Genomic DNA, 13,409 nt, shown 5'->3' with positions numbered 1-13,409 from the left:
ATATTATCTACCTCATTTTCAAAATGAATTTTATCTGAGAAAAGTGAATATCAACTAAAATATTTTCATCATATTAAAATTTTAAAAATATTATATATGTTTATCTAAAAAATAAAAATTTTATATACACATAATATGTGTGTGATGCGGTGACTAATATCATCTAAAATTGATAAAAGAGATTCGAGAAAGAACTTCTTAGATTTTTCTTTGTTAAAGAAAATTTGAAAAGTGTTTTCTAAAAACTCTCCTAAACACTACTTAAAAAAAAATTAAACTCTTTAAACTTATCCATTTTATTTTTGATAATGTGAATTATCCATTGGGTTATTTTTCCATTAATTTATAAGTTTTTAAAATTCTTCAATTCAAGTATTCAACTGATTTACTCTATCCCTAAAATTACGTATGTAAACAATTTATATTCAATTATTTTTAAATCTTTAACTCTCTACGCTTAATATTATTATTTTATATGCTTATCTCTTACTTATAAATTTTAAATTTTTATTTTATTTTGGCCACTATATATTAATTGTAAATTTCAAAATTTCGAGCTTTAAAAACAATTATTTTACTAATTATGTTTTCAAATTTTAAAAAAAAATTAGCATTATCATTCTTTATATTAATTAATTATATAACAATTAACCATAAACCATTCATGATTTTCATCCAGCGCCTCTCATTCCTAAATTTCCCAAATCCATCGCGCCCCTCACATTTCTAAAATTTTGAATTCCCGCTCGCGCCTCTCATTTCTACTTTCTCACATTTATAATTTGTGCGTTGATTTACATTCCATCCATGCACTCGTTTCCTTCACTAGAAATTTATCATTCCCTCGCTAAAAACGTCAATATTATTCCTCCTCCTTTTGTGCCGCCGCATCACAGCCCTTCTCTGTAGTATTCCAAATTTTGGAGGTAATGTTTTAATCCAGTATTTTATTCATTGCATATGATATTTAGAACTTTGTTGATTTTATTTCATTTATTGAATTTGAAAATATTTTGATGGAAGTGATGGTTGGAATGTCTTTGTTATCTTGTTTTGCTAGAGTTGTTAATGTTTATATTATTGCTGATGTTTTTTTTTTATGTTACAGGCACTGAGTTTATTTTGGAATTTATTGAAGATGTTGCTAGCTGATGATAATCTATCATTGCTTAAAAACATAATCGCATCTAAAAGTTACAAATTTTCGAAGAAATATGATTTTAATGTCAATATCTTATTTCAAAACACATCAATATTTTACGTTGCTTAATGTGATTGTGCAAGGTTTCCTTCCAGATATGCATACGGGAACACATAAAAGAAAGGTATTCGATTATATATTATATAAATTTTAAAAAAATTACTAAACATTGTACAATATTAATTTATTTTTATTTTTGTGATTTTTTTTCATGTAGATGTTTGAACCGGAACATTCGTCAAATTCGAAGTCTGAGACGTTATGTACTCCACCAAATACACAGAACAATAACAGATATCTTCCACCCGTGGAACCAAATCCTAATTATATGGAGTTTTAAATTGAAGTTTCATTTAATTTATTTTCGTAGTTGTGATAGTATTTGTTTTATCTACAAAATTTGTTTGCTACTGTTACATTGCTTTTTATTGATATTTTAAATGTACAAAGATTTTTGTTGTTTAATAAATGAGTATTTATTTATTTATTTTTTGTCATTGAACGATGAATTGTATTGTGATTTATACTATATTAATTTATGAAAATAATTAATATAAATTTAAATTAAAATGAATGCAAATTTGTTTAATAAAGTTTGTTCCATGGAGTTTTGAAAATCGATTCTATGATATGAGTTTTGTAGGAGCATATTTTGGTCCAAATCCATGGGTCCAAGAACGCTTATAAATTGTTATATGAACGGTTTGAAATTGTTCTTAATGCACATTTGAAGAGCAATTTTAAACCTCTCCAATCCTAAATCTTCAAGAGTGGTTTCAGACTAAATCTAAAAGTGTAGCTTTACTTCTATATCCCACAATATCAAGAGCATTTTAAAAGCATTCATGCATGCTATAGCTTTAAGATCACCTGTAAACAATTCCTAAATTCTTAACTTTAGAATCGGTTTGAAATTGACCCTATATTCACGATGTATAGACGCGGTTTCCCCCGTCTCTATAGATACCGAAAAAAATTCGATATACCAAAAAAATTTCTATATATCGAAAAAATTTTGGTGCGATATCACGAAAAGTCGGTATTTTGACTCGGTATCTCAGCCCTAACCATAATGTTGTTGTCATTGTCACGACTCGATTTCCCCAATGCAGCGACTTTGGCTTGATAAGTTGCAGCTGCTACTGCAGTCTTCACTCTCTCATCATGAGGTAACTCGCAAGTGAAGCGAGTTATACATTTAATTGGCAAGAATAAAACTTCAGTCACTATAATTCAATATTTAATTAGCATGTGAAGCGAGAATGTTACGTCTTTAACCTTTTTTTTTTAGATTTCTCGGTTCTATATGTATGTTTTATTTTGTATAATTTATTATTCATCTTATTAATGAAATTAGCCAAATTAACAACAAAATTAACAAATCCATAAAACGTGTCTTAAATAATCTAGGAAAAATGATGAAAGTTCTTTTTAGAAAAATTCATTTTTAAAGAGATTATTAATTTGTCGAGTATTAAAATATAGAGGTGTTACTAAACCTATATAAATCATACAACTTAGAAATCTGGAATTCGTTTGTAAATTAATATGTATGTTGATCTATTTTGTTTTAGTTGCATGTGCATGTATGTTGGTTTGTATTCTTTTTTCTTTGAGTTGTATGGATATATATGTTTTACTAGTACAATTTAACATCTATTTCATTAACGAAACTAGCAAACTCAACATAATCAACCAATCTATAAAACGTGTTTTAAATAATTCACAACAAAACATAAACATAATCAAAGTTTTTTTTTAATTTGATAAACAACACACACGGTACAGGAAAACCACACATCCAAACAACAAAACATAAACATAAAAAAAGTTCTTAAAGCAAAAAAAAAAAATCATTTAGGATTAAGAATTCTCAAAGTCAAATCTTAATTATTAATGTTGAAATTCAACCACGTAAATCACTCGACATAAAGTCCATTTATCATATATGAGGATAAATAACGTTCAAGATATGTATTGAATTCGAAGCACTTGCTACATACTGTTGTGAAAAATACTCGCAAGCGTACGAGTGTCAAGTTTTAGTAAAGTGAAAGAGAGAGTGTCGATCCCACAGGGAGTAATTTGAAAATATTCAATACTTGTAATTAAAATAGTCTTAATTTTATCTAGAAAATCGAACTTTAGAAGATTTATAACAAATTAAATAAATAAAGAAGATTGAAAAACGCGCACAAACACAATCCTTAAGAGATTAACAATCAGAGAAAAATAGTCTAGAGGTTTGATTTCACCTGGTCTCAACAATATTCAATCCTAATCAATCTATTTTCATGAATTTCTTTCAATTAATAACCAAGAACACATAAATTATACTATTTCCCTCTCCCGAGTATCAAATAGCATGTATCAATTACAGATCGATTCCAATATCCCTATTACAAATCTACTTGTAATGATATGTGTAAAACAATGTTCTTTTTAGGCTCTATTAAAGCTATAAGCTCTCCCGAGTCATATAAACAATTAACAGTGCAAATTCTATTGATCCTATTCTAAATCCCCTCTCCCGAGTGCCGGATTCTGAATAAATATAACAAATCAATTTATGGCCAGTAAATTGAAAAGGCTTTCAAAACTAGAATCACAATTAATTTCGAAGAACTCAATTCATTAAAATCAATAATTCATAAATATGTCTTGACCAGGCCACATCGACCTCTAGACTTAAAGAGTTTAGTTCATAATAAAATTCATAGCAACATAAATCATGTTTAGAAATTCAAACATAATTACACTCAAAAGAAATAAATAAAATAAAGATACAAAGCCGTCGTCTTTCTTCCGTGTACGGTCGAAAAGTCTTCGTCTTTGTTTCAAAAAACTTCAAATCCCGATCGAAACTTCCACGAATTTTCTCTCAAGATTTTTTTTGTGTTTTTGGCAGCCTCCCTTTCAATTAGGTCTGAAAAACCCTTAAATACGCCCCTAAGATTCGTCCAAACACATTCCAAAAGTAACCCAAAAATTTCCAAAATTAAACACTGCATTCGTCACACAGACAACGACGCGCGGGCGTGCCACACCTGGCGTGGGCGCGCATGGAACACTGTCTCAATAACTTCACTCATCGACTTCACGCACGGGTGCGCGTGAATCATGTGCGGGCGCGCATGACACTCTGTAAAAATTCCACAACCCTGTTCAATTGACGCGCGGGCGCGCCACACCAGGCGCGGGCACGCATGACCTTCTACCCTATCTTCATCTACTCTTCAAAATATGAACCATCTTCGCTTGCTTCGCTCTGTTCTTGACTCTTTTGGTTCCATTCATCATTAATTCATTGTTTCCTGTCATCTAACAAAAACAACAACTTCTTTCACATAATTCCGCTCGAAACCCAGCAATTATAGAATAATATCAACACAATTTAAGTGCACAAAATGCACTTATCAAATTCCCCCATACTTAAATGTTTGCTAGTCTCGAGTAAAACCAATCAAGACTCAAGCACAAAACACTAACTATTCCACTCAACAAATCAAGACCAACCAAGAATTACTATGAAACAATGGCCTTAGCAAAATATTCAGAAAATTTCATCCATTCATATCAAACTATCACTTTTTAATTTTCAACAAACACATGCTAGTGAACCTCCAAAACTTACAAATCCCGCAACTCACGTTCAAAATACTCTTATCCAAATCAATTCACACATTCATAGAACACGAGGACTTTCAAAGGTAAATGGATCAAACAACAGGTTAGGTACCTTTGAAAAACACACAAAAATCAGGTTATTTCACAAAAAAAACGTGTGTGCGTGTTTCGGTCAAAATTTCATATTCATTAAGAGTGGCAATCAATCATCCATAGGCTAGATTCTCGCAACCCTTCTCCACTAGTATATTGGAAAATTGAGACTCGGTCAATAGGACTTAATTAGCTTATAATGTAAGGTCTGGCTCATGGCTACAAATGAAGGATAAAAATTCAAAATAAGGAGTAATTCATAATTATGCTCAAACTCTAATTTCAACTCCTTTTTCATCCACACTTTCATACTTATTTCTTCACTTCATTCTTTCAACTTTCATCTTTTTTTTTTCATAACTTTTTTCAACGACAAATTTTCTTTTTTTCTTCTTTGTACTACCTCTTTTAATTTTTTTCTTTTCAATTCACCATCACACCATTCCATTTTTTTAAAAAATATCAACTAGGAGCATATAACATTTTAGCATTCAAATTACTCCCTTAAGGATAGGAAATAGTGTTTAGGCTATTCAGGTAGTTAATGTAGGACCTTGAAATAATGACGAATGGGGGTTTATCACACGTTTACACGCATGCCATTCGATTTTCAATAAAGCTTAAATAAGGTACTAGGGATAACATGCATTACAAGGTAGCTTGAAAGGCTCAAACAAATTCAGAAAAAAATGCCTAAATCATCCCTAATCTTAGTATTGCCCGTATTGCGCCTCAAAGGGTGTCCGAACTAGTCCTAGACAATCTCAATTCACAAGTAAATCATACAAATTTTAACTAGTGCAGAAAAGAATCAATCATCAATAGGGAACGATGGTTTCAAACACGACTCAGATCATGTACCTAAAATACTCGTGTATATCTTGTGAAGGCTCTAAGGGCAACTAAGGATAAAATAATGTCAATAAAGATCAGGCCCAAAGATCCGAAAAATTGCCTCATTCATTTCTATGTTTGTATGTTTCAACTCAAATTTAAGAACAATCACAGAATATGTAGGGATTCATTCATCTCATTAGTTCACTCATAAAACTTCTTTTAGTTCAATCATGGAGTTTAGCTAAAAACAATATTTTGCATCATTGGCCAATGTCTTTTCATTTCTTTCATGATTTCTTGAATTTACTCACATTCACTCAACAATTCACCCTTTCACAACCTCACAAACTATTCCAATCTCACAAATTCATCCCAACACCACACAACACAGGAGACTAAACACAATAAACAAAAACAAACAAAAATAAAACACAAAAAGGAATAAAAAGAACTCAGGAACAATTTCAGTAATTTTGAATCACAAAACAAAATCCCCCCAAACTTGGTACAATCAGTGTCCTCAATGATTTAAACAAGAAAGAAATAGGACATGTACCTCAAACGACGACCGTCAGTATTCGTCGCTGTCATAACTCATATCGTCACTATCAACAGCAGGTGTCGGGTTTGAAGTACCAAAGGCAGGTGGCCACTGAGGATAAGGGGGAAAAGGATGAGCCGAGCTCGCCGCTTGAGGAAATTGGTGGCTCAATGCACCAGTGAATCCCATCATGTAATCTATGAAAACGTCATGTCTTTGCTGAAAGTGATGGAATTCTTGACGATGTTGGCGCAGATCCGCCTCAATAGATGTCACACGCGCTTCCAAAGATGGTGATGCTTGAGTCTGTGAGGCAGAAGCTCTACTAACCGCTGCGGTAGCATTGAACGCTCGTCGGGCAGCACGTTCTCTCTGTTCTCTAGCTGATGGATGGCACGTGGAAGAACCCCCACCAGGTATCAGGGCCGTGGGCTTCAATAACTCCTCATTAGGGCTCCAACCCACTGCTTCGCATAAATCCGTAATAATAGATGGCAAAGCTAGGCCCCCCTCGAACGACCAGTGAAGATGTTCTGAATGGTCTCTTGACAAATTCGGCCTAAATCCATAGACATGCCCTCTACAATGCAATATACTAGAATTGCCCTCTCCCTTGTGACCTCATGATCATGGTCAGTTGGTTTTAGTTTAGCGCAAACCAGAGCATACCACCTCTTGGCATCCCTTTTCAAATCAATCTTCCTCAACTTGGATGGTTTCAAATCACTTCCCAACCTCCATACATCGCCCTCGACACAGATAGACTGGATAATAGCATCATAATCAATATCCCCAAATCGATATGCCACATACTCATCATTGTCTATTGGTGGGATATGAAATAGAGTGTTAATTGCAACCGAATCAAACGGCACCATGTGTCCTCTCACTAATACTTTAAAGTCAACGTGTTTCACCTTCAGGTTGGCATAGAACTCTCGCACCAATGAAATAACAGCTTCTTGAGGCTGCTTAACAAATTTAAGCCACTGACGCTATAGCACCTCATCCCCAACATTACACCGTATGATGCCATTCGGTTCAAAACCAATTGTGGTATCAAATCCTCTTTCAGGCAAAATATTTTTGGATAGCAACGCTTGATAGTTCTCCTCGGCCTGTTTATTCCAAAAACGATGATCATCGAAATTCGGAGCCGAATAAGAGGATTCGCCCAACTTTGTTTTCTTCTTTGGAGCCATAAATCAAACACTTGGAAGGCACAATACTAACTTGCAATTCAACAAGAACAAATCAACAATCTTAACACCCCCAAACTATCAATTCAACTTTCTCGTCAACGTGAAACGAGCATCAACAAAACTAATGCAAAATACCCCAACTCATAGACAAATCAACGCTACAATCTCCACTATTTCAATAACCCCATAAACAGAACCGTGCACACTCGTGATCAGAAAAACTTACCACCTTCGCCAGATGAAACTCCGCACAACCCAAAAAATAGAAATTTGGACTGAGCTCTGTGTTACGCCCTCGAACGAAGAACAATTAGATAGGATGAAGAATTTAGAAAGAAAGGAGAAAGGATGGAAGGAAGAACAATAATGTAGAGAGAAAAAGGAAAATAAAAACAATAGAGGAATAGATCTAGTGTAATCGGCACTATGGAGAGAAACAATGGAGAGAAGAAAAGGAAATAGAGGGTAAAATTAGAAGAGAGAATGAGATTAGAAGGAAAGGAATCGGGTTATATTTGCAGACAAGGAGGGCGCGCGTAAGACAAGGCGGGCGCGCATAGCCCACTGCTCCTTGGTATTTTTTCTTCTTAAATCGACGCGCGGGCGCGCCACAATGACAGGCGCCTGCGCATAGCCCTCTGTAAAAGTTCACTTGTTTTCATAATTGTCAGGCGCGGGCGCGCCAAAAGTGAGCGGGCACGCATAACCATCTGGACAAAGACTCCGCATATTGAATTTTTCACGCGCGGGTGCGCCACACCACGCGCGGGCGCGCATGACCCTCTGAAAATGGTTCCTGAGAAGAATTAAAAGGAAAAAAAATAAATAAAAAAATGAGAAAAAGACAAAATTCAATGCAAAAACTGAAAAGACAAAAAATTAAAACAAAAAGAACAAATGGATTGCCTCCCATTTAGCGCTTGTTTTATAGTCCTCAGCCGGACTTTCAATAGTTTTAAGCCGGGTCTGTGAGGAGAGTACTCTCAGTACTTCGTACTTCAGTACCATAATAATGTTTCACCCTTTGCCCGTTCACTTTGAATATTCTTCCATCTGTACATCGCAGCTCAATCGCACCGTGCGGATATACCTTCTCCACCATAAATGGTCCAGACAATTTTAGATGGGAGTTAAATAACAATACTTTCTGACCTGGTTCGAATTCGCGAGGTACAATGTTTTTGTCATGCCACTTCTTCGTTTGCTCCTTGTAGATTTTGGCATTCTCATAAGCGTCATTTCTAAACTCGTCCAATTCTGTCAACTGTAATTTACGTAACTCCCCCGATGCTTCGATATCCATATTCAGCTTCTTGACCGCCCAAAATGATTTATGCTCTAACTCCAAAGGCAAATGATATGCCTTACCAAACAACAACCTATATGGTGACATCTCAATCGGTGTTTTAAATGCAGTGCGGTATGCCCATAATGCGTCATCCAGCTTGATTGCCCAATCTTTTTTATTCGTCTTCACCGTCTTCTCCAATACTTGCTTGATTTCTCGGTTAGAAATTTCCGCTTGACCATTGGTTTGCGGATGATATGCACACGCCACCTTATGCCTGACACCATACTTAGTGAGCAAGGTATTAAAAATTTTATTACAAAAGTGCGTACCTTCGTCACTGATTATTGCTCGTGGTGTTCCAAACCGTGTAAAAATGCTTTTCTGCATAAATTTGACTACAACACGAGCATCATTAGTAGAGGTGGCAATTGCTTCCACCCATTTCGACACATAATCCACTGCCAATAGAATATAAGTGTATCCAAAAGAAGGGGGAAAAGGACCCATAAAATCAATACCCCACACATCAAATAATTCCACTTCTAAAACGTTTGTGAGGGGTAATTCATGCCTTCTAGAAATATTTCCCGTTCTCTGGAACTTATCACATGATTTCACTAAGGTATAACTATCTTTAAATAACGTAGGCCAATAAAAACCAGATTGTAATACCTTAGCGGCAGTTCGGGTGGCTCCAAAATGTCCTCCATAGGGAGAGGAATGACATTGATCCAAAATTTTAGCTGCCTCTTGCCCCGCCACACATCGTCTAATCACTTGATCAGCACAACATTTGAAAACATAGGGATCATCCCACAAGTAGAACTTAACGTCATGGAAAAATTTCTTTTTCTGATGTCGGTTCAACTCTGGAGGCATAGCACCACAAGACAAAAAATTCGCAATATCAGCAAACCATGGGATATAGGAACTTACCTCAAAGATCTGTTCATCCGGAAATAGTTCCTTTATGCTCTCTTCCTCTTTAACGTCTTCTAGTTCCAATCTCGACAAGTGATCTGCAACTTGATTTTCACTCCCCTTCTTGTCCTTGATCTCAAAATCAAACTCTTGTAAAAGTAGAATCCACCTTATCAAGCATGGCTTAGCGTCCTTTTTGGCAAACAAATAGCGAATCGCTGCATGGTCAGTATAAACAACTACTTTAGTACCAATTAAATATGGACGGAATTTATCAAAAGCAAAAACTACTGCAAGCATCTCTTTTTCTGTAGTAGTGTAGTTTTGCTGGGCGGCATCCATGGTGCGACTGGCATAATATATGGCTCTGAACATCTTATCTCTCCTCTGGCCTAATACAGCGCCTACTGCGTAGTCACTAGCATCGCACATAAGCTCAAAGGGTTCCTTCCAATCCGGCACAATCATGATGGGTGTTGTGGTCAACGCCGTCTTGATCTTTTCAAAGGCCTGCAAACAATCATCATCAAAAATGAATGTAGAATCTTTTTCAAGTAAATTACACAGGGGTTTTGTGATTTTAGAAAAATCCTTGATGAAACGCCGATAAAACCCTGCATGGCCTAAAAAGCTTTTGATGCCCTTGATATTCTTTGGAGGTGGAAGCTTCTCAATTGCAACCACTTTGGCGCGATCCACCTCTAATCCATTGGATGACACTTTATGTCTAAGGACGATGCCCTCTTGAACCATAAAGTGACATTTTTCCCAATTTAGCACTAGATTCTTTTCCTAGCACCTCTGCAAAACAAGAGACAGGTTATGCAAGAAATGATCAAAAGAGGTACCAAATACAGAAAAGTCATCCATAAAAACTTCCATCACGTCCTCCACCATATCTGCAAAAATCGCCATCATACACCGCTGAAAAGTTGCAGGTGCATTACACAGTCCAAACGGCATCCTCTTGAAAGCAAATGTGCCATAGGGACACGTAAAAGTAGTCTTCTCCTGATCCTCTGGCGCGATAGCGATTTGATTATAACCTGAATACCCATCTAAGAAGCAGTAATAGCAATAACCAGCAAGTCTGTCAAGCATTTGATCAATGAAAGGAAGTGGAAAATGATCCTTACGAGTAGCTTTGTTCAACTTCCTATAATCTATACAAACTCGCCAGCCAGTTACTGTACGTGTGGAGATTAACTCATTATTTTCGTTTTTAACCACAGTAATCCCACCCTTTTTAGGCACCACTTGAACGGGAGATACCCAACTACTGTAAGAAATAGCATAAATCACTCCCGCATTCAACAGTTTTAACACTTCTTTCTTAACTACTTCTTTCATAGCGGGATTCAACCGCCTCTGATGATCAACATAAGGGGTATAAGACTCTTCCATCAAAATTTTATGCATGCAAATTGTTGGACTAATACCCTTAATGTCAGAAATTGATTATCCTAACGCAGTTTTAAAATTTCTCAGAACTCTCAACAACTTATCTTTCTCTACAACAGACAAATGAGCAGATATAATAACAGGACAAGTAGAATTTTCACCAAGGAATTCATAACATAGGTGCGTAGGAAATGCTTTCAGATCATGAGTTTCAGGGGATACCTCTGGTGCACTATTTTCCAATGTTTCAGATTCCTTAGAACTCACCATTTTTTCTTTCGGAGCGCTGTCTAGGAATACTTTTTGTTCATGTAACTCCCAATCCTCTTCCTTATCAACCACCTCGTCCGCCACCAAACATCGTTCGAGCGGATCAGTACTTCCTGCACATGAAAAAGAGTTATGAGAATCAATAATTTCAATGATCTTACATGTACTTACCTCATTTGGGCCCCTCATGGTGTGATAAATATTAAAAATCACCGCTTCACCACCAACTCGAAGTGTGAGCTCTCCTTTATGAACATCGATCAATGCTCATGCAGTAGCTAGAAAAGGTCGTCCAAAGATCAAAGGAGTTTCTTCATCTTCATCCATGTCTAAAATTACAAAATCTGCTGGAAAGATGAACTTGTCGACCTTCACCAAAACATCCTCCACAATCCCTCGAGGATATGTGATACTCCGATCAGCCAGCTGTAACGTGATGGTGGTTGCTCTGACTTCTCCAAGCTCCAAAGTCCTGTATACAGAAAAAGGAATCAAATTAATACTTGCTCCTAAATCACATAAAGCTCGATTAACTTTAGAACCACCAATAAAACAAGGGATAGTAAAACTCCCTGGATCTTTAAGCTTTTGTGGAAACTTTTTCTGCAGGATTGCACTACACTCTTCTGTCAGATTCACCACTTCATTGTCTTGAAATCTCCTCTTCTTGTACATTACATCTTTGATGAATTTTGCATAATTAGGCATTTGTTCCAAGGCATCTGCAAATGGAATATTGATGTGTATATTCTTGAAGATATCTAGAAACTTGGAAAACTGCTCATCAAGTGCCTTCTTCTTAAACCGCTGTGGATAAGGAAGTTGTGGCTTGTACATCGGTTTAGATTCAGCTTCCTTCTTGGGTTCTTCAACCACAATTTCTTCAGCCACTGGTTCTTCACTTTCTTTGGCTTCGCTCTGCTCTTTCGCTTCTAACTTCTTCCCACTTCTTAACTCAATTTCTTTGCACTGCTCTTTTGGATTCACTTCAGTATTGCTGGGAAATTGTCCTCTGTTTTGATCCTTCAAAGCATGTGCAAGCTGTCCAATCTGTGTTTCCATAGATTTCATCATAGCCCCCAAACTGCACATGTGTGTCTCCACGCTGTCCATTCGAGTTTGTCCTCGATATCCTCTTGTTAGATTCAGTCACAAATGTAGAAACAACATCCTCCAAAGATGCTTTCCCTTCACCTTGATTTGTATTGAATCCCAGAGGGGGTTTCAACACATTTTTGTTGTTGACATAGGAAAAGTTTTCATGGTTACGTAAACCAGGATGATAAGCATTAGGTAGAGGGTTACCTCGATAGTTTCCATAGCCTCTGGGATTGATATATTGAGCTTCCTCAGGTGGATGAGATTCATCTATGGCAACCGACACATCTGTAGGTTCTGCGATATTCACCTTGTTCAGAGAAGCCACTTGTGTACTCAATGCCGATAGCTGTGCAGTGATGGATGTGAGAGGATCCACACTGTACACTCCTTTCTTGACTCCCATACGTTCAGATGGCCATTGATAACTATTGATAGTCATCTGTTCCAGCGTATCATAAGCCTGAATGGGATCCTTGGCAAATATGGTACCTCCAACAGCAGATTCCACAGACATTCTTGTAGGCATATTCAGTCCATTGTAGAAAAACTCTATTTCTTCCCAATCTGCAAAATTATGATTAGGACAACGCCTTACTAAATCTTTGTACCTTTCCCATGCCTCGTATAGCTGTTCTGAATCATGCTGTTGAAAGGTACTGATCTCAATCTTCAGCTGGGTTGCCTTGGATGGTGGAAAGAATTTCTCTAAGAATTTCACAGCCATGCCCTCCCAAGTTGTTATGCGTCCTAGTGGCAATGACTGCAGCCAACTCCGTGCCTTGTCCCTGAGAGAAAAACGAAATAAACGTAAGCGTATTATATCCTCAGAAACACCATTTATTTTAACAGTATCAGTAATCTCTAGAAAAGTGCGCAAGTGTAAGTGAGGATCAGCTGTGGCAGTTCCATTGAATTGGTTCTGCT

At 36.4% G+C, this 13,409-nt stretch overlaps 1 long non-coding RNA gene across 2 annotated transcripts; it reads left to right on the top strand.

The window, feature by feature from the left end:
* Positions 1 to 725: 725 nt before the first annotated feature.
* LOC140894354 (uncharacterized) lies at positions 726 to 1,683 on the top strand. 2 transcript variants are annotated; one of them, XR_012153795.1, is made up of 3 exons: positions 726 to 926; positions 1,297 to 1,325; positions 1,419 to 1,683. It is a non-coding gene; the product is annotated as an uncharacterized lncRNA (long non-coding RNA). The 2 variants fall into 2 exon arrangements; XR_012153794.1 differs by having other exon boundaries at positions 1,285 to 1,325.
* The last annotated feature ends 11,726 nt before the right edge of the window (positions 1,684 to 13,409 follow it).

This window comes from Henckelia pumila, chromosome 4 (genome assembly GCF_033568475.1).
Source record: "Henckelia pumila isolate YLH828 chromosome 4, ASM3356847v2, whole genome shotgun sequence".
NCBI lineage: Eukaryota > Viridiplantae > Streptophyta > Magnoliopsida > Lamiales > Gesneriaceae > Henckelia > Henckelia pumila.
This window is presented reverse-complemented; position numbering and strand designations above follow the sequence as displayed.